We start from the raw sequence: 21,500 nt of genomic DNA on the forward strand, positions 1-21,500 counted from the left end.
ACGACGCGGAACCAAATCCAAAACCAAAACACAAAACCCGAAAAATGCCCGCTGCACATCTCTAATTTTAGGCATCTCCATGGTCACACTGCAGCCCAGTACACAGCAGAGTGTGCTGACTGAGGAGAAGAGCTGCTGCTGCCAGGTAAGGGGAAGGGAGCCTGGGCCCCTACTGGACCTTCACTGGGCCCCTCCATCAGACCTGGGCCCGGGTAATTTGTACCCTCTCCCCCCCTCTCTCGACATCACTGCCTACGTAGTTCCAGCTGTCACTTTTTGCTTGGCGAGAGGGCACATAGCACCATTTAAAAGTGGCGTTCCCCTTTTTCTAAAATAGATCCCCCTTAATTATTTGTGGCCAGGTTTAGGGAGATCTTCTTCTCCCATGCCTGGTCTACAGTATTTTAATGTCTGGTAATCAGTGTATTCACCAGATATTAACTTTCATGTGGGGCATGCTGTACTGTTTGAAAGAGGAGACTTCCCTCTTTAAAATAACAGTACCCCCATCTTTCTGGGTGGTGGGGTTAGAGAGACTTAAATCCCCCCTCCCCCAACTATTACCATTCTGGAGGGGGGTTTAAGTGAGGTCGGCGCATGCGACCAAGCCGGCTACAGGGGTTCCCCATGGGTGGAGGAGAGGTAGGGGGTGTTTATTAGGGCTGTGGAAGACAAATGGGGCTTGTCCTCTGCAGTCTTACTATATACCCAGAGGATGAGCCTCTGTACTCAGCAGCGAAAGGGTTCATGGGAAATCTCGCTGAAAATGAAGCAAAATGCAGCCCTGTGTGTGTATACGGTGTAACGCATGCAACGTAGGAGTTTTTATGGATTTATGCAAATGCGCAGTAGCAAAAAATGGCTCAACCACGTTAACACCGGCATGACTGCGGCTCTGAATCAGGCCCACTGCGCAATAGTTCTTCCATGGCGCAGGAACAGGTACTGAGATTATCACATGGAATATAAACACATATTTTTTCAACATCCAGTGTGGGGGAGGGGAAATCTGTGATTTGCGGCATTGTACTGCGGAGGCTGCGTCCACAAAATGGCGCGCTTCAACGCGCATAGCATCACAAGCCCTTAGACCGCCCACTACCCCGGGGATGCAGGCTGGTCTGCTTTCAGGAGTGTGGGAGAGCCCCCCGAAAAGTTACAGTCTCCCAGGCGAGAGCTGGCAAGTATGTATACACATTAATGACTACAATCAATAAACCAGAACATTAACCGTCTTAGAATGGAAAACACACAGTTAATACCAGAGGATGACAACGGCTATATTTACACTACGGCTATATTTACACTGCATAATAAGGCGAAATGAGTTCTTAGTGTCACTTTGGGGCTTCCAGGCTAATTCCGTCTCCTCTGCAAACGAAGAAAGTGTAAAATGTTGTAGGACTCTGAAAAGGAAGACTCAGATCTTCCTCTCGCTGCAGGTTCCCGCTGACATCACTGGGAGGAAATTTATGGAGAGGGAGATTGCAGCACTTGCGGTTATTTAGTACTGCCTTTGGATATAATATTTGTGATACTTCAAACTCTGGCATTCATCATAGGTGACACAGGCAGGAAGAAACGGCTTTATCCCAGAGAGCAGTCACACAATGCGCGCATGGAGAGGTATATATAGAGTCACAAGGTAATAGACCTTATTATCTCCCAATAATAGACTGGAGACTTGTTTAAAGGGAACGTACTGTATCACATAAGTGTATTCCTGAATCACATGTGAGTATAGTATACTGCAGTTATATAAATCATACGGCAAGAAGTGTATTTTTAAAATTTTTATAAAATCTAAAATACATCTGCAAAAGACATACTGGACCTTTCCTTGTTCACGGCCCGCACCTAATATCACCTGAAAGGTCCAAGAGATACTAACCTTTCACCTATGCTTTCATTATGAAATAACATTAGTCATAGCATCCAATGCAGCCCACAGCGGGGCCAGGTGAGATTTAGGGGTTACACCTGCAGCCAGGCATGCAGCCTGGCTACTGGTGTTACGGGGGGTGGACCTTGGCTCCCACTGGGCCCATACACCAAGCCCAGGTAATTAATATCCATCCCCCTCAGCGCCCCTGTGTGATGGGCCCTGCGTTTTTTGGCTGTAAACGTTGCCTTTGTTATTAGAGGGGATGTTTGTTTGTTTTTTACATTGTGAAATATTGTTTAGTTTTCAGGTGCCCTTTCTTAAAATTTGTGGCACCTGGACCACCTTAAGGAGATGTTGAAGTATTGTTATGACTGGCAGCAGTTGATGCACTAGTACTGGATTACTGCTCCTGCTCTTCTATTGACTGATCCATCTCTATTTACAGTGCTTCTTGTAATGATGGCACACTGGCACTTAATGATCATTATAATTTTACAACACAATGGCTGAACCTGAATAACACACACATTTTTTTAACACACTGCAACTCACAGCGCTTATAGTAATGGTGCCTCACAGTGCTGCAGTCCACAGCCCTTTACTGACACAGTCGCAGCAGTGATGCAGCCCACAGCCCTTCACAATATGACACAGTCACAGCAGTGATGCAACCCACAGCCCTTCACAGTATGACACAGTCACAGCAGTGATGAAGCCCACAGCCCTTCAGTCTGACACAAGTACAACAGTGCTGCATTCCACAGCCCTTCACAGTCTGATACAGTCACAGCAGTGCTGCAGCCCACAGCCCTTCACAATATGACACAGTCACAGCAGTGCTGCAACCCACAGCCCTTCACAGTATGACACAGTCACAGCAGTGCTGCAGCCCACAGCCTTTCACAGTATGACACAGTCACAGCAGTGCTGCAGCCCAGAGCCCTTCACAGTCTGATACAGTCACAGCAGTGCTGCAGCCCACAGCCCTTCACAATATGACACAGTCACAGCAGTGCTGCAACCCACAGCCCTTCACAGTATGACACAGTCACAGCAGTGCTGCAGCCCACAGCCTTTCACAGTATGACACAGTCACAGCAGTGCTGCAGCCCAGAGCCCTTCACAGTCTGATACAGTCACAGCAGTGCTGCAGCCCATAGCCCTTTAAAGTATGATACAGGCACAGCAGTGCTGCAGCCCACAGCCCTTCACAGTATGACACAGTCACAGCAGTGCTGCACCTCACAGCTCTTCACTGACAGTCACAGCAGTGCTGCATCCCACAGCCCCACACCCTAACCATCCGGCGTCCTGTATGAAATGGCGCCCCAATCACAGAGGGAGGTACTTTTATAGAATACAAAACATGCAACATGCAAGATTGGCGGGCTCATAACTACTCGGAAACATCAAATTTGGGTGGGTTCGGTTTTCAGAAAACCAAACCCGCACAACTCTAACAGACATGTATACTTGTTTTAATGTATGCAAATTATGTGCTACAAAAGTATAATTAGAACCTTTTTGAAGCAACACTCCAACAAGTGAAACAAAGAGAAATCAATGTAAGCTTTTATTACATCAATTACTGATCCCATCTGCCTAGCAGAGGTAGTGCATAAAGACCTGCGCTAATTAACAATTAACTATAACAGTGTCATGGGCTAGAGGAGTAGCAATGTAACTGCTAGTAGGAGAGTGACCTGGAATAGACGCATCGTACAATTATACCAGTAAGACAATTATAGCGGCTGCTGCAGCAATGTCCTCTGTGTTCTATAGACGGTTATACTGTATGTACCGCAGTGTATAATAATAATAATAATACTGGGTATTGTCATCTTCTCATTGTATAGCAATTGGTGAGCAAAGGTTGGAGGAGTTTTTATTTCAGCTAAAGTTGAATTTGTGTTTTGTTAATGTCTTTTACTACTTAGATGTAATGGAATGAGGTGATATGGACACCACCATTATATTGGGACCACCTACAGAGGGGTCCAAATTAGTGATGTGCACCAGAAATTTTTCGGGTTTTGTGTTTTGGATTCGGTTCCGCGGCTGTGTTTTGGATTCAGACGCGTTTTGGCAAAACCTCCCTGAAATTTTTTTGTCAGATTCGGGTGTGTTTTGGATTCGGGTGTTATTATACAAAAACCCTCAAAAACAGCTTAAATAATAGAATTTGGGGGTCATTTTGATCCCATAGTATTATTAACCTCAATAACCGTAATTTACACTAATTTCCAGTCTATTCTGAACACCTCACACCTCACAATATTATTTTTAGTCCTAAAATTTGCACCGAGGTCGCTGGATGACTAAGCTAAGCGACCCAAGTGGCCGACACAAACACCTGGCCCATCTAGGAGTGGCACTGCAGTGTCAGACAGGATGGCAGATTAAAAAAATTGTCCCCAAACAGCACATGATGCAAAGAAAAAAAGAGGCGCAATGAGGTAGCTATGTGACTAAGCTAAGCGACCCAAGTGGCCGACACAAACACCTGGCCCATCTAGGAGTGGCACTGCAGTGTCAGACAGGATGGCAGATTTAAAAAATAGTCCCCAAACAGCACATGATGCAAAGAAAAAAAGAGGCGCAATGAGGTAGCTGTGTGACTAAGCTAAGCGACCCAAGTGGCCAACACAAACACCTTGCCCATCTAGGAGTGGCACTGCAGTGTCAGACAGGATGGCCCTTCAAAAAAATAGTCCCCAAACAGCACATGATGCAAAGAAAAAAAGAGGCGCAATGAGGTAGCTGTGTGACTAAGCTAAGCGACCCAAGTGGCCGACACAAACACCTGGCCCATCTAAGAGTGGCACTGCAGTGTCAGACAGGATGGCAGATTAAAAAAATTGTCCCCAAACAGCACATGATGCAAAGAAAAAAAGAGGCGCAATGAGGTAGCTGTGTGACTAAGCTAAGCGACCCAAATGGCCGAAACAAACACCTGGCCTATCTAGGAGTGGCACTGCAGTGTCAGACAGGATGGCAGATTTAAAAAATAGTCCCCAAACGGCCCATGATGCAAAGAAAAAAAGAGGTGCAATGAGGTAGCTGTGTGACTAAGCTAAGCGACCCAAGTGGCCGACACAAACACCTGGCCCATCTAGGAGTGGCACTGCAGTGTCAGACAAGATGGCACTTCAAAAAAATTGTCCCCCAACAGCACATGATGCAAAGAAAAAAAGAGGCGCAATGAGGTAGCTGTGTGACTAAGCTAAGCGACCCAAGTGGCCGACACAAACACCTGGCCCATCTAGGAGTGGCACTGTAGTGTCAGACAGGATGGCAGATTAAAAAAAATTGTCCCCAAACAGCACATGATGCAAAGAAAAAAAGAGGCGCAATGAGGTAGCTGTGTGACTAAGCTAAGCGACCCAAATGGCCGAAACAAATATCTGGCCTATCTAGGAGTGGCACTGCAGTGTCAGACAGGATGGCAGATTTAAAAAATAGTCCCCAAACGGCACATGATGCAAAGAAAAAAAGAGGTGCAATGAGGTAGCTGTGTGACTAAGCTAAGCGACCCAAGTGGCCGACACACTCACCTGGCCCATCTAGGAGTGGCACTGCAGTGTCAGACAGGATGGCACTTCAAAAAAATAGTCCCCAAACAGCACATGATGCAAAGAAAAAAAGAGGCGCAATGAGGTAGCTGTGTGACTAAGCTAAGCGACCCAAGTGGCCGACACAAACACCTGGCCCATCTAGGAGTGGCACTGTAGTGTCAGACAGGATGGCAGATTAAAAAAATTGTCCCCAAACAGCACATGATGCAAAGAAAAAAAGAGGCGCAATGAGGTAGCTGTGTGACTAAGCTAAGCGACCCAAGTGGCCGACACAAACACTTGGCCCATCTAGGAGTGGCACTGTAGTGTCAGACAGGATGGCAGATTAAAAAAATTGTCCCCAAACAGACATGATGCAAAGAAAAAAAGAGGAGCAATGAGGTAGCTGTGTGACTAAGCTAAGCGACCCAAGTGGCCGACACAAACACCTGGACCATCTAGGAGTGGCACTGCAGTGTCAGACAGGATGGCAGATTTAACAAATAGTCCCCAAACAGCAGATGATGCAAAGAAAAAAAGAGGTGCAATGAGGTAGCTGTGTGACTAAGCTAAGCGACCCAAGTGGCCGACACAAACACCTGGCCCATCTAGGAGTGGCACTGCAGTTTTCTAGCGAGAGGATGAGTGCTTCCATTCTCATGTGAATCTGAACCACTAGCCATGAACATAGGCCAGGGCCTCAGCCGTTCCTTGTCACTCCGTGTCGTAAATGGCATATTGGCAAGTTTACGCTTCTCATCAGACGATTTTAATTTAGATTTTTGGGTCATTTTACTGAACTTTTGTTTTTTGGATTTTACATGCTCTCTACTATGACATTGGGCATCGGCCTTGGCAGACGACGTTGATGGCATTTCATCGTCTCGGCCATGACTAGTGGCAGCAGCTTCAGCACGAGTTGGAAGTGGATCTTGATCTTTCCCTATTTTACCATCCACATTTTTGTTCTCCATTTTTTAATGTGTGGAATTATATGCCAGTAATATATCAATAGCAATGGCCTACTACTATATATACTGTGCACAACTGAAATGCACCACAGGTATGGATGAATAGTATATTTGACGACACAGAGGTAGGTAGAGCAGTGGCCTACTGTACCGTACTGCTATATATTATATACTGGTGGTCAGCAAACTGTGCAAAACTGAAATGCACCACAGGTATGGATGGATAGTATACTTGACGACACAGAGGTAGGTAGAGCAGTGGCCTACTGTACCGTACTGTTATATATTATATACTGGTGGTCAGCATACTGTGCAAAACTGAAATGCACCACAGGTATGGATGGATAGTATACTTGACGACACAGAGGTAGGTAGAGCAGTGGCCTACTGTACCGTACTGCTATATATTATATACTGGTGGTCAGCAAACTGTGCAAAACTGAAACGCACCACAGGTATGGATGGATAGTATACTTGACGACACAGAGGTAGGTAGAGCAGTGGCCTTCTGTACCGTACTGCTATATATTATATACTGGTGGTCAGCAAACTGTGCAAAACTGAAATGCACCACAGGTATGGATGGATAGTATACTTGACGACACAGAGGTAGGTAGAGCAGTGGCCTACTGTACCGTACTGCTATATATTATATACTGGTGGTCAGTAAACTGTGCAAAACTGAAATGCACCACAGGTATAGATGGGATAGTATACTTGACGACACAGAGGTAGAGCAGTGGACTACTGTACCGTACTGCTATATATATAGTTATACTGGTGGTCAGCAAAATTCTGCACTGTCCTCCTACTATATACTACAATGCAGCACAGATATGGAGCGTTTTTCAGGCAGAGAATGTATAAAACTGGTGGTCACTGATCAGCAAAACTCTGCACTGTCCTCCTACTATATAATACTGCTGGTCCCCAGTCCCCACAATAAAGCAATTAGCACACTGAGCACAGATATTTGCAGCACACTGAGCACAGATATGGAGCGTTTTTCATGCAGAGAACGTAGATATTTGCACTTGCAGCACACTGAGCACAGATATTTGCAGCACACTGAGCACAGATATTTGCAGCACACTGAGCACAGATATTTGCAGCACACTGAGCACAGATATTTGCAGCCCACTGAACATAGAAACTGAGAGGACATCTGAACCTAACCCCTAACACTAAAAGCTAAATCTAACCCCTAACACTAATCCCTAAACCTAATCCCTAACACTAAAAGATAAACCTAATCCCTAACACTAACACTTACACCTAACACTTACACCTAACACCTTACCCCTAACACTAAAAGTTAAACCTAACCCCAATCACTAACACCTGAATCTAACACAGAACACTAACACCAAAATGTAACACCTAAACTTAATCCTGACTCCTAACCTTAACCCTTAAACCTACCCTCTAATCCATATGCCTAACACTTAAACCTAGCACTGAGTGTATTCACTCCTACCTGATCACCAATTTACGATATTGGATGTGGAGGTGAAACTTAAAAAAAACCCCTCTTCTTTGTGTGTCTTTTTGTGTACAAACCTTTAGATTATACCGTATTAAAAGTTATGTTTTAATTTTTTTTCATCATATCAAGAGTGCCCCAACACAGAGTCTTTCTTTTTCTCTTCCCTTATAGCTCTGGACTCACTCAGCCCTTGCGATCACGTCAGTCTTTTTGGACCCGCAATTGACGTCAGACACCCGCCCTGCAAATGCTTGGATACGCCTGCGTTTTTCCAAACACTCACAGAAAACGGTCAGTTGACACCCACAAACGCACTCTTCCTGCGATTGGCTGTGCGAATGGATTCTTCATTAAATCCATTGCCCAGCTACGATCCGCTTTGTATTCGTACGACGTGCCTGCGCATTGCGGTGCATATGCATGCGCAGTAGTGACCTGATCGCTGCGCTGCAAAAAACGACAGCGAGCAATCAACTCGGAATGACTGAGCTATTTAAGTCAGGGTCTTTCAGTGCAACCCATGATGAAATTTGGGACCACCCTCCAAAATCATCTACTGTATATTTAGTGTATAGTCACACACTGTAGCTGACTCAGATCATAACATAACACAGTCTTATAAAGTGATCTTTGGTGAGAAGATGTATGCACAGGCGCGCTAACATTTCTGACATGGACCTGATTCAGAGATGGTAATGCAGCCGCAATCCTAGCCGCTCTCTCAATAGCAGTTGTTGCAATCTGCAAATGCTAATCTCAGTCTTCCCTTTGTGCATCACTGTGCTATGGAGTGTACGAGCGCGGAGACACCCACTTTCAGGTAGAGATGAGCGGATTCGGTTTTACTCGGTTTTACTCGGTTCTCAAAACCGAATCTTATTGGCTATCCAAAACACGTGACATCCGTGAGCCAATAAGATTCGGTTTTGAGAACCGAGTAAAACCGAGTAAAACCGAATCCGCTCATCTCTACTTTCAGGCTCCGTGGTCTGTGAACTGCAATGGATATTGTAAACACTGCAACATTGACGTAACATCTGTTGCACAATCGACATTTGCAGTAGTCTATTATCTACTCTAGCCACTCTCCTCAAATACAACTAAACGTGGCCACTGAAGCAGTGGATTTGCGATTGGGAATTCAGCAGCGTTTCCAGACACACCCGTGACACTCCCATACATGCCCGTGAAACAGACCCTTTTTGCGCTCACTTTAGGCCATCTCCCAGTGTCAACCCTGAAATGCCCAGGGATTAGAAACCCCTTCTCTAGTGTTAGAGATGCCCCATTGGACACTTGGGTTGGCGTGTGAGCAGTAAGCGTTTTCAGGTCTTTTCACACATGCATAGTAGCATAAATCGCTCAACTGCAGGAACAACAGCGTGAGCAAAGACGTGCCTTGCTAATTATGGATGATGTTTTCCTCCGAGCAGCATTTCAGGAGAAAAAGAAAGAAATACTTTTTATTAATAAAAGGCGTGTTTCTAATAAGGATGGACTCTGAAGTGACATGTACTCTTGCCCAGTTCCCTTCTTCAGGCTTTCCATTCCTCTACACACCTAGACACTCTTCCAGGTTGCGGAGGGGTCTTCAAAGCTCGGGAAGTAGACGTGCAACCATTGACTCTGGGACAACCATCAACGGCCAACGGTCCTGAACCAGAGTTCTGTGCTTCACAAACAGGGTCTTCTATTTATTCTATGTTTCATGACCTCCTTTAAAACAAGTTTGTTTTCGATGAAGCCTAATGCCAAGGACAATTTCCTATTTTCCGCCTCATGCTCCCTTAAGCTGTGATAGCTCTTCTCATGTTATTTTTCTAACTGTCTTTTAATGTTTAGATTTTTTGCTCTCATCCACAGCCCTAATCATCAGCAGAGAAAAACCCATAAGCGGAGTCTGGAGGCAATGGTACTGCAGCGCGTGTGAGGTGTAAAGTTCTCCCCGCAGTTCTGCAATAATGTTCTGCTAACTGTAGCATGTTATCTGTGTAGAAAACGGTGCCTGCCAAGAAGACTGCTCCGAGCCAAATAGAAATGTGGAACCTGTCTGTAACGCTGGACGGGACATTTCCCAGAAACCTGCAGGTTTCACGTCTACTGGGAGAAAATATTGTATGTTCTTCACCGTGCAAAATTTACCAAACATCCAGTGAGAACGAAGCCGCAACAGGTGTCACCCGCGGATCCCTGACCCACATCTTGTGCAAGTAAAAACCTATCAATGAATAAAACATAAGACGCTGTCAGACGATGCATCTTTTAGGTGCTTGAGAATGAAAAATTGGTAATATTCCCGGTAATCCATGCCTCCCTCCTGTCCCATTTTAGGCATCTTTCATGCTATCATAATTGGACAGCTTTGTCCAGATTGGGCAGGGAGGCTGGCGAGTGATTAAAGTATGATCCGGCGATAATTTAATAGTTATTTTGCTGCTTGCAGAGCTGGATTAACATTGAACTGGATGGAATTGCAGTGCCAGGACTCCACACTAAAAAAGACCCCTCATCATCACCAGATCTGCAGGGGATTGAGCTAGGAATGGCGACGACAAGTGGGGACACTACCAGGCAGCACTAAGGGGTCTATTCATGAAGCAGTGAAAACTGTGGAGAAGTGAGCCAGTGGAGAAGAGCCAATCAGCACTGAAGTAACACTTATAATTTGCATACTATAAAATTATACAGAGAAGCTGATTGGTTGCCATGGGCAACTTCTACACTGGCTCACTTCTCCACTCTTTTCACTGCTTCATGAATAAACTCCTAAGTCTGACTTTGAGCTCTCTAAATGACATGAGTGTGGGAGACGGGGCCAACACCTTGGGGAGGACTGCCGGGACTAGAGTACTGGGCCGGGACAGGGTGGCAGCTATTTGGATTGTCGCCAAGCCGCCAGCGGGTTGAAGCTGGTGCACTGGCAGGCAGCCATAGAGAGACAGTGTCGGTGGCATTAATAGTTTTGCGCTGACCCGCAGCCAATCAGGAGTGGCTGCCGGGGGTGGGGGGGGGGGGGGGGGATTGCCTGCCTATTCAGTTCCAGGCACCACAATTTCTGATGGCAGCCCTGGTGGATGATGTATTATTAAGGAACATATTGTGGCGTTAAATCTGCTCCTGCTTCCCCACATATTGAGGTGAATCAGGAAGCAATAACGTCAAGATGTATTAACAGCTTTGTCACCGGAGTGGGAGAGAGAAAAATCCCCCCTCTCAGCATGTCCAGTAACGCACGAGCCTAGTGCTTTAGCACTGCGTCATGGCTCACAGGTGACATACAGTACATATGCCCGAGATCTCATGTTACTGTGAAATCGTAGCATCAAATCCTGTATCAGAGAAGTCTTTAGGAGACTTACCTACCTTTCTGGGGGTGGGGGCGAAGGTAGGCAAGTACAATATGGCTACTGGGCAAGCACCGAAAATGTATATATACAGTATGCATTATATGGATGGCGGAAGTTGCATCATTGCTTTCCCCATTTTATACAGGAAGTGCTTCTGCAGCCATTGTTCAGCATGACTTGTTGCTAGTAAAGACACACTTCTGCAGTTCTGCAGAGTCCCATGTTTATTTGCCCACAGATCACTGTACAGTAAAGCTCAGTTTTTCCACGCTTCATAAGTGCTGATCGCTGTTTACTGCCAAATCTGTCTATGGAGGCTGGATCCACGGCAGGAGAAATCTCTAAAAACGCTTGGGAACGCCTGCGTTTTTCCTGACACTCCCAGAAAACGGGCAGTTACCACCCCCAAACGTCCTCTTCCTGTCAATCACCTTGCGAACGCCTGTGCGTTCGAAAATTTTCGCACCATGCTGTCGCTGTTTGGCAACTCGTCTGCGCATTGCGGTGCATACGCATGCGCAGTAGTTCGATAATCCCCCGTTGTGCGAAAACGCACAGCAGCGATCACGTCTCAATCGGGCCCATAAAACGTTTGTTAATAGGCCCCTAATACTGACAAATGCAGAGGAGGCGGCAGAGACCGCAATGGCGCTAGCAGAATCAGAAGCGCACTCTACCCACACGACAAGTGGAAGCCTTTCCTTTTCATGCGCTAGAATAAGTGGTGCGATTGATATGTTGGCCCACTGACTGTTATCACTTGGAAGAGAAAATATTTCAGTATTACTGACAAGATGACAGGTAGAAGAAGATTTTATGGACATTTTGGGAGTAACTGACGGAACACGGAAATAAATGAAGTGGTATTTCAAACCCATCCAGGCAGAATGAAGTGATAAATATATTCCAACCTCAAACAGCAAAACCGTGATCATTTATTAATGCATATGTTTAAACGTTCCATAAAGAACATTGCTAAAATATCTCTGCCTGATGGACCATGCCTGACCCAATGATCACTGTAATTAAAATGCCAACGACCAAAACACCCAGACACAGAGACATGCTCGGATAGAGGCACTTTATATCCAGAAATGGGTTTTTAATAGACTGAATGAATGATTAACCGACGTGGACACAAACATGTTATATAGATAAACTGTCAAAAGTTTCTGCCTTGTTTTTTTGCTTTGACTTTTATTTTAAAGTTTTTTTTAAATAAGTTTTTCAAATAATATGAAACACCCAAACACAGAGACATGCTCGGATAGAGACACAATGAGGGGAATTCAAATGTTTGAAAAGTCAGTTGGATGTCTGTTTTTTCCTGTCTATTAGATAGGAAAAAACAGACACCCAACTGACTTTTCAAACAATTAAATCTCCCCCTTTATGGCCCTCATTCCGAGTTGTTCGCTCGCAAGCTGCTTTTAGCAGCTTTACACACGCTAAGCCTCCGCCTACTGGGAGTGAATCTTAGCATAGTAAGATTGCGAACGAAAGATTAGCAGAATTGCGAATAGACACTTCTTAGCAGTTTCTGAGTATCTCCACACTTACTCGGCAACTGCGATCAGTTCAGTCAGTTTCGTTCCTGGTTTGACGTCACAAACACACCCAGCGTTCGCCCAGACACTCCCCCGTTTCTTCAGACACTCCCGCGTTTTTCCCAGAAACGGCAGCGTTTTTTCACACACACCCATAAAACGGCCAGTTTCCACCCAGAAACACCCACTTCCTGTCAATCACATTACGATCACCAGAACGAAGAAAAAACCTTGTAATGCCGTGAGTAAAATTCCTAACTGCATAGCACATTTACTTGGCGCAGTCGCAGTGCGAACATTGCGCATGCGCAATTAGCGGAAAATCGCTGCGATGCGAAGAAAATTACAGAGCGAACAACTCGGAATGACCACCTATATCCAGAAATGGGTTTTTAATAGTGATGTGCACCGGAATTTTCTTGGGTTTTGTGTTTTGGTTTTGGATTCGGTTCCGCGGCCGTGTTTTGGATTCGGACGCATTTGCCAAAACCTCCCTGAAATTTTTTTGTCGGATTCGGGTGTGTTTTGGATTCAGGTGTTTTTTTACAAAAAACCCTCAAAAACAGCTTAAATCATAGAATTTGGGGGTCATTTTGATCCCATAGTATTATTAACCTCAATAACCATAATTTACACTCATTTCCAGTCTATTCTGAACACCTCACACCTCACAATATTATTTTTAGTACTAAAATTTGCACCGAGGTCGCTGGATGGCTAAGCTAAGCGACACAAGTGGCCGACACAAACACCTGGCCCATCTAGGAGTGGCACTGCAGTGTCAGGCAGGATGGCACTTCAAAAAAATAGTCCCCAAACAGCACATGATGCAAAGAAAAAAAGAGGCGCACCAAGGTCGCTGTGTGACTAAGCTAAGCGACACAAGTGGCCGACACAAACACCTGGCCCATCTAGGAGTGGCACTGCAGTGTCAGGCAGGATGGCACTTCAAAAAAATAGTCCCCAAACAGCACATGATGCAAAGAAAAAAAGAGGCGCACCAAGGTCGCTGTGTGACTAAGCTAAGCGACACAAGTGGCCGACACAAACACCTGGCCCATCTAGGAGTGGCACTGCAGTGTCAGGCAGGATGGCACTTCAAAAAAATAGTCCCCAAACAGCACATGATGCAAAGAAAAATGAAAGAAAAAAGAGGTGCAAGATGGAATTGTCCTTGGGCCCTCCCACCCACCCTTATGTTGTATAAACAGGACATGCACACTTTAACGAACCCATCATTTCAGCGACAGGGTCTGCCACACGACTGTGACTGAAATGACTGGTTGGTTTGGGCCCCACCAAAAAAGAAGCAATCAATCTCTCCTTGCACAAACTGGCTCTACAGAGGCAAGATGTCCACCTCATCATCATCCTCCGATTCCTCACCCCTTTCACTGTGTACATCCCCCTCCTCACAGATTATTAATTCGTCCCCACTGGAATCCACCATCCCAGATCCCTGTGTACTTTCTGGAGGCAATTGCTGCTGGTGAATGTCTCCACGGAGGAATTGATTATAATTCATTTTGATGAACATCATCTTCTCCACATTTTCTGGAAGTAACCTCGTACGCCGATTGCTGACAAGGTGAGCGGCTGCACTAAACACTCTTTCGGAGTACACACTGGAGGGAGGGCAACTTAGGTAGAATAAAGCCAGTTTGTGCAAGGGCCTCCAAATTGCCTCTTTTTCCTGCCAGTATACGTACGGACTGTCTGACGTGCCTACTTGGATGCGGTCACTCATATAATCCTCCACCATTCTTTCAATGGTGACAGAATCATATGCAGTGACAGTAGACGACATGTCAGTAATCGTTGGCAGGTCCTTCAGTCCGGACCAGATGTCAGCACTCGCACCAGACTGCTCTGCATCACCGCCAGCGGGTGGGCTCGGAATTCGTAGCCTTTTCCTCGCACCCCCAGTTGCGGGAGAATGTGAAGGAGGAGCTGTTGATGGGTCATGTTCTGCTTGACTTGATAATTTTCTCACCAGCAGGTCTTTGAACCTCTGCAGACTTGTGTCTGCTGGAAAGAGAGATACAACGTAGGTTTTAAATCTAGGATCGAGCACGGTGGCCAAAATGTAGTGCTCTGATTTCAACAGATTGACCACCCGTGAATCCTGGTTAAGCTAATTAAGGGCTCCATCCACAAGTCCCACATGCCTAGCGGAATCGCTCTGTTTTATCTCCTCCTTCAATGTCTCCAGCTTCTTCTGCAAAAGCCTGATGAGGGGAATGACCTGACTCAGGCTGGCAGTGTCTGAACTGACTTCACGTGTGGCAAGTTCAAAGGGTTGCAGAACCTTGCACAACGTTGAAATCATTCTCCACTGCGCTTGAGTCAGGTGCATTCCCCCTCCTTTGCCTATATCGTGGGCAGATGTATAGGCTTGAATGGCCTTTTGCTGCTCCTCCATCCTCTGAAGCATATAGAGGGTTGAATTCCACCTCGTTACCATCTCTTGCTTCAGATGATGGCAGGGCAAGTTCAGGAGTGTTTGCTGGTGCTCCAGTCTTCGGCACGCGGTGGCTGAATGCCGAAAGTGACCCGCAATTCTTTAGGCCACCGACAGCATCTCTTGCACGCCCCTGTCGTTTTTTAAATAATTCTGCACCACCAAATTCAATGTATGTGCAAAACATGGGACGTGCTGGAATTTGCCCAGATGTAATGCACGCACAATATTCCTGCGTTGTCCGATGTCACAAATCCCCAGGAGAGTCCAATTGGGGTAAGCCATTCTGCGATGATGTTCCTCAGTTTCCGTAAGAGGTTGTCAGCTGTGTGCCTCTTATGGAAAGCGGTGATACAAAGCGTAGCCTGCCTAGGAACGAGTTGGCGTTTGCGAGATGCTGCTACTGGTGCCGCCGCTGCTGTTCTTGCTGCGGGAGGCAATACATCTACCCAGTGGGCTGTCACAGTCATATAGTCCTGAGTCTGCCCTGCTCCACTTGTCCACATGTCCGTGGTTAAGTGGACATTGGGTACAACTGCATTTTTTAGGACACTGGTGACTCTTTTTCTGACGTCTGTGTACATTTTCGGTATCGCCTGCCTAGAGAAATGGAACCTAGATGGTATTTGGTACCGGGGACACAGTACCTCAATCAAGTCTCTAGTTGCCTGAGAATTATCGGTGGATACCGGACACACATTTCTCACCACCCAGGCTGACAAGACCTGAGTTATCCGCTTTCCAGCAGGATGACTGCTGTGATATTTCATCTTCCTCGCAAAGGACTGTTGGACAGTCAATTGCTTACTGGAAGTAGTACAAGTGGTCTTCCGACTTCCCCTCTGGGATGACGATCGACTCCCAGCAGCAACAACAGCAGCGCCAGCAGCAGTAGGCATTACATTCAAGGATGCATCGGAGGAATCCCAGGCAGGAGAGGACTCGTCATACTTGCCAGTGACATGGCCTGCAGGACTATTGGCTTTCCTGTGTAAGGTGGAAATTGACACTGAGGGAGTTGGTGGTGGAGCTTGGTTACAAGAGGAAGGGATTTAGTGGTCAGTGGACTGCTTCCGCTGTCATCCAAAGTTTTTGAACTTGTCACTGACTTCTGATGAATGCGGTCCCGGTGACGTATAAGGGAGGATGTTCCTAGGTGGTTAACGTCCTTACCCCTACTTATTACAGCTTGACAAAGGCAACACACGGCTTGACACCTGTTGTCCGCATTTGTGTTGAAATAATTCCACACCGAAGAGGTGATTTTTTTGTATTTTGACCAGGCATGTCAATGGCCATATTCGTCCCACGGACAACAGGTGTCTCCCCGGGTGCCTGACTTAAACAAACCACCTCACCATCAGAATCCTCCTTGTCAATTTCCTCCCCAGCGCCAGCAACACCCATATCCTCATCCTGGTGTACTTCAACAGTGACATCTTCAATTTGACTATCAGGAACTGGACTGCGGGTGCTCCTTCCAGCACTTGCGGGGGGCGTGCAAATGGTGGAAGGCGCAAGCTCTTCCCGTCCAGTGTTGGGAAGGTCAGGCATTGCAACCGACACAATTGGACTCTCCTTGGGGATTTGTGATTTAGAAGAACGCACAGTTCTTTGCTGTGCTTTTGCCAGCTTAAGTCTTTTCATTTTTCTAGCGAGAGGATGAGTGCTTCCATCCTCATGTGAAGCTGAACCACTAGCCATGAACATAGGCCAGGGCCTCAGCCGTTCCTTGCCACTCCGTGTCGTAAATGGCATATTGGCATGTTTACGCTTCTCCTCAGACGCTTTTAATTTTGATTTTTGGGTCATTTTACTGAACTTTTGTTTTTTGGATTTTACATGCTCTCTACTATGACATTGGGCATCGGCCTTGGCAGACGGCGTTGATGGCATTTCATCGTCTCGGCCATGACTAGTGGCAGCAGCTTCAGCACGAGGTGGAAGTGGATCTTGATCTTTCCCTATTTTAACCTCCATATTTTTGTTCTCCATTTTTTAATGTGTGGAATTATATGCCAGTATCAATAGCAATGGCCTACTACTATATATACTGCGCACAACTGAAATGCACCACAGGTATGGATGGATAGTATACTTGACGACACAGAGGTAGGTAGAGCAGTGGCCTTCCGTACCGTACTGCTATATATACTGGTGGTCACTGTCAGCAAACTGCAAAACTAAAATGCACCACAGGTATAGAATCTAGATGGATAGTATACTTGACGACACAGAGGTAGGTAGAGCAGTGGCCTTCCGTACCGTACTGCTATATATACTGGTGGTCACTGTCAGCAAACTGCAAAACTAAAATGCACCACAGGTATAGAGTCTAGATGGATAGTATACTTGACGACACAGAGGTAGGTAGAGCAGTGGCCTTCCGTACCATACTGCTATACACTGGTGGTCACTGTCAGCAAAACTCTGCACTGTACTCCTCCTATATAATACAGCTGCTCCCCAGTCCCCACAATTAAGCAGTGTGAGCACAGATATATGCAGCACACTGAGCACAGATATGGAGTGTTTTTCAGGCAGACAACGTATACTGGTGGTCACTGTCAGCAAAACTCTGCACTGTACTCCTCCTATATAATATACTGGTGGTCCAAGTCCCCACAATAAAGCAGTGTGAGCACAGATATATGCAGCACACTGAGCACAGATATGGAGTGTTTTTCCGGCAGACAACGTATACTGGTGGTCACTGTCAGCAAAACTCTGCACTGTACTCCTCCTATATAATACAGCTGCTCTCCAGTCCCCACAATTAAGCAGTGTGAGCACAGATATATGCAACACACTGAGCACAGATATGGAGTGTTTTTCAGGCAGACAACGTATACTGGTGGTCACTGTCAGCAAAACTCTGCACTGTACTCCTCCTATATAATATACTGGTGGTCCCCAGTCCCCACAATAAAGCAGTGTGAGCACAGATATATGCAGCACACTGAGCACAGATATGGAGTGTTTTTCAGGCAGACAACGTATACTGGTGGTCACTGTCAGCAAAACTCTGCACTGTACTCCTCCTATATAATACAGCTGCTCCCCAGTCCCCACAATTAAGCAGTGTGAGCACAGATATATGCAGCACACTGAGCACAGATATGGAGTGTTTTTCAGGCAGACAACGTATACTGGTGGTCACTGTCAGCAAAACTCTGCACTGTACTCCTCCTATATAATACAGCTGCTCCCCAGTCCCCACAATTAAGCAATAAGCACAAATATTTGCAATGCATCAACATTAATAAACGGAGAGGACGCCAGCCACATCCTCTCCCTAACATTTCCAATGCACGAGTGAAAATGGCGGCGACGCGCGGCTGCTTATATAGAATCCGAATCTCGTGAGAATCCGACAGCGGGATGATGACGTTCGGGCGCGCTCGGATTAACCGAGCCATACGGGAGAATCTGAGTATGCCTCGGACCCGTGTAAAATGGGTGAAGTTCGGGGGGGTTCGGTTTCCGAGGAACCGAACCCGCTCATCACTAGTTTTTAATAGACTGAATGAATGATTAACTGATGTGAACAGAAACATGTTATATAGATAAACTGTCAAAAGTTTTTCAAATAATATGATGCAGATGATGCTGCGATTAATGAGAACACGCGCATGAAAATCAAACGATTCATATTAGGAATACAGTATACAGTATTAGAACAATCCAAGGAACATAACAGACATTAAGGGTTCTATTTACTAATGGCATACTTGCCGATATTTCAAAGCAGGAGAAGCAGGTGGGCGGTGAGGAGGGAGGGGCCAAGCTGATTGCATCAGTAAGCGCCGCCCACCCACCGGGAAAAGTCTGTGATTGGGCAACATTTGTGTAGGGGCGGGGCTAAAATGACGCAATTAGCATATAATTGCGTCATTAGGCTCCACCCCTCCGCCGGGTCTGTGATTTTGCCATGTTATTCTCCCTATTCTGCCCACTTCATTAGGAAGTGGGCAGAATGCGGGAGGGGTGCCCACTCTTCCGGGGGCTGCGGGGGACTACCTGAAAACCGGGTGTCTCCTGCAGAATCTGGGAGAGTAGGTAAGTATGACTAAGGGGTCTATTTATGAAGCAGTGAAAAGGGTGGAGAAGTGAACCAGTGGAGAAGTTGCCCATGGCAACCAATCAGCATTGACGTAACAATTATAAATTGTATACTATGCAACTGTATGGAGCAGCTGATTGGTTGCCATAGGCAACTTCTCATCAGGCTCACTTCTCCACACTTGTCACTGCTTCATGAATAAACCCCTAAGCCTTTGATGGAGATAAAGGGGATGATGATAAAGCACCAGCCAATTAGCTCGTAACTATCATTTTTCAAACACAGCATGTGACATGGCAGTAAGGAGCTGATTGGCTGGTACTTTATCTCCGTCCAAGGCTTAGTAAATAGACCCCTAAGGGATCTATTCAACTTGGTAAAAGATTTGGGAATTGTCATTTTTTCTCAATGTATCAAAAGGGCCTGCTTCAGAGATGTATACTAATGAACTTGCAGCTGCGATCCCGTATGCAGCTAATGTGTGAAAACAACTAATGCCGTAACCGCCTGGAAATGAGGTGAGACCATAGGCGTTTCTATAATGAGTGCAATGTACAGGGGCCCCTGGGTCCAGGGGGGGGCCCACACCGCACCCATTTTACATACTTTCCTTTCTGGAGTCAAGCGTCGGGCACTGCAATTGCAACGAAAATCGCCCCAAAAATGGCTGTTGTGCATGCACAGTAGTGATTTTGGTCTCCGGAACATGGCGTGCGCAATGTTTCCGGAGACCTGCACATGTGCAGTAGACTCCGGCACAATGCATACAAAATAATGGAGGCCTGTGGGAGCAGTAAGTACATAAGGGGAGATTTATCGAAGCTTGGAGGGGTTATGTCCTCCTTTCAGTATTTAACCTTTTGCCAGCAATGGTGACCTTGCAGCAGCCTTTCCAGCTTTTGTGAAGCCTTTTCAGGCATTACCAAGTCCACTGGTGTATTTATAATGGGTGCAGTGTGTGCGGTGCACACGGGCCCCCATTAATAGAAATACTTTCCCTCTGGAGTCCCGTGGCGCAGCAGCAGCGCTGCCGAAATCACTGGGAAAATGGCGCGGCACCATTTTCCCGGTGTTTTGCGGATGCGCAGAAGATAAATCAAATGACCGCTGCACCATTTTCTAATAATATCGTTTTTCTTTTTTAGTAAGCAGTTCGCACTTCCAATGCTTGTAATGGGAAATGCAGTCTGCTTACTAAAATCCGATTATTAAAAAAATACCAGAGGGAGCCGTGTGATAATAACGATATCTTGGGATATCATTAACGAGGCTTCCCTCTGGTTCCCTGACTCCTGCAGAGCATTCTCTGCCTGCTGGCAGTAAAGGCTGAGCTCGGATCTGACCCCTGTGATCAGCGATATGTGATAGACAACAGGTTGATTAATGCGTAAAATTTTTTTTTTAAATAAATAAATAAAAAATAATAATAATAAAAAAACCAGTGATCGGTGAGCTACGGACATCTGTTCATGTGCTCCTGCTGTGACCCCGGGCATCTGATTAGTAAAGTGAGCTCAGATGCTGCAAAGATCTCTGCTCACATTACCAATCACAGTGGTCACAGCAGGAGATCAGGAGAGAAGATTACCTCGTGGAGGATGTGTTATGCTCTTGGCAAATTTCTGCTGGGAATCCTTGGATACTGGCATTCCTTTGGATGTTACTATATCACCTACAATACCTAAATATTGTTGCAGACCCAGTACACCCCTTCATGGCAATGGTATTCCTGATGGCAGTGGCAATGGTATTCCTGATGGCAGTGGCAATGGTATTCCTGATGGCAGTGGCCTCTACAAGAGGCCACACTGCAAGAATTGCTCAGGAATGGTTTGAAGAACATGACAAAGAGTCTTGGCTGACTTGGCCTCCAAATACCCCAGATCTCAATCTGTGGGATGTTCTTGAAAAACATGCCTGAGCCATGGAGTCTTCACCTAGCAATTTACAGGACTTAGAGGATCTGCTGCTAATGTTTAGGTGCTATACACCAGAACACCTTCAGAAGTCTAGTGGAGCCCATGCCTGGATAGGTCAAACCGCTTTTGGTCTCACATGCGGGACCTACACAATATTATTCAGATGTTTTTAATGTTATGGCTGATGGGAGTGAGTCTCCTGAAGGGCTTTGATGGCAGCACATATTAATGAGGACCAATCTGTCCATTCTATGCTCCTGGCATAAA

General features: G+C 46.0%; 1 protein-coding gene and 1 long non-coding RNA gene across 7 annotated transcripts in view; one reads left to right on the top strand and one right to left on the bottom strand.

Annotated features, from left to right (window-relative positions):
- Positions 1–10,469, top strand: part of LOC134930166 (uncharacterized) — a 107,503-nt gene extending 97,034 nt beyond the window's left edge. The window contains exons 2-3 of the long non-coding RNA XR_010178673.1: positions 8,068–8,187; positions 9,760–10,469. This is a non-coding gene — a long non-coding RNA (uncharacterized LOC134930166). The remainder of the gene's footprint in view (positions 1–8,067; positions 8,188–9,759) is intronic.
- CTNNA2 (catenin alpha 2) overlaps positions 1–21,500 on the bottom strand; it is a 2,737,142-nt gene that overhangs the window by 2,245,181 nt on the left and 470,461 nt on the right. The gene's annotated exons all lie outside the window — the stretch shown is intronic.

Source organism: Pseudophryne corroboree, chromosome 1 (genome assembly GCF_028390025.1).
Source record: "Pseudophryne corroboree isolate aPseCor3 chromosome 1, aPseCor3.hap2, whole genome shotgun sequence".
Classification (NCBI taxonomy): domain Eukaryota; kingdom Metazoa; phylum Chordata; class Amphibia; order Anura; family Myobatrachidae; genus Pseudophryne; species Pseudophryne corroboree.